The following is a 246-nucleotide window of genomic DNA, read 5'->3' as shown; positions in this document are numbered from 1 at the left end:
GAGGCGTAAAAGCTCTGTCTAGTATTTTATTAGATTTCGTTTCCAATATGCCTGTATTGGAAGATTGAGGAGACAAAAAAAGGCACAAACTCACATTGAAAGAAACAACGAGATAATTAATCTAACCCATTCTACAAAGTGTGTGTTGTCAAAGGAAAAGAGCACGATGAACCCATCAGAACATGGCAGGGAGGCCCAGCACGGGTGAACCCAGAGAGGGGCCGTAGGGATGGGGGGGGGGGAAAG

The sequence above is a fragment of the Pterocles gutturalis genome, unplaced genomic scaffold (assembly GCF_000699245.1).
Source record: "Pterocles gutturalis isolate BGI_N339 unplaced genomic scaffold, ASM69924v1 scaffold12133, whole genome shotgun sequence".
Classification (NCBI taxonomy): Eukaryota; Metazoa; Chordata; class Aves; order Pterocliformes; family Pteroclidae; genus Pterocles; species Pterocles gutturalis.
The sequence above is the reverse complement of the archived record's forward strand: the minus strand, read 5'-3'. Positions refer to the sequence as shown.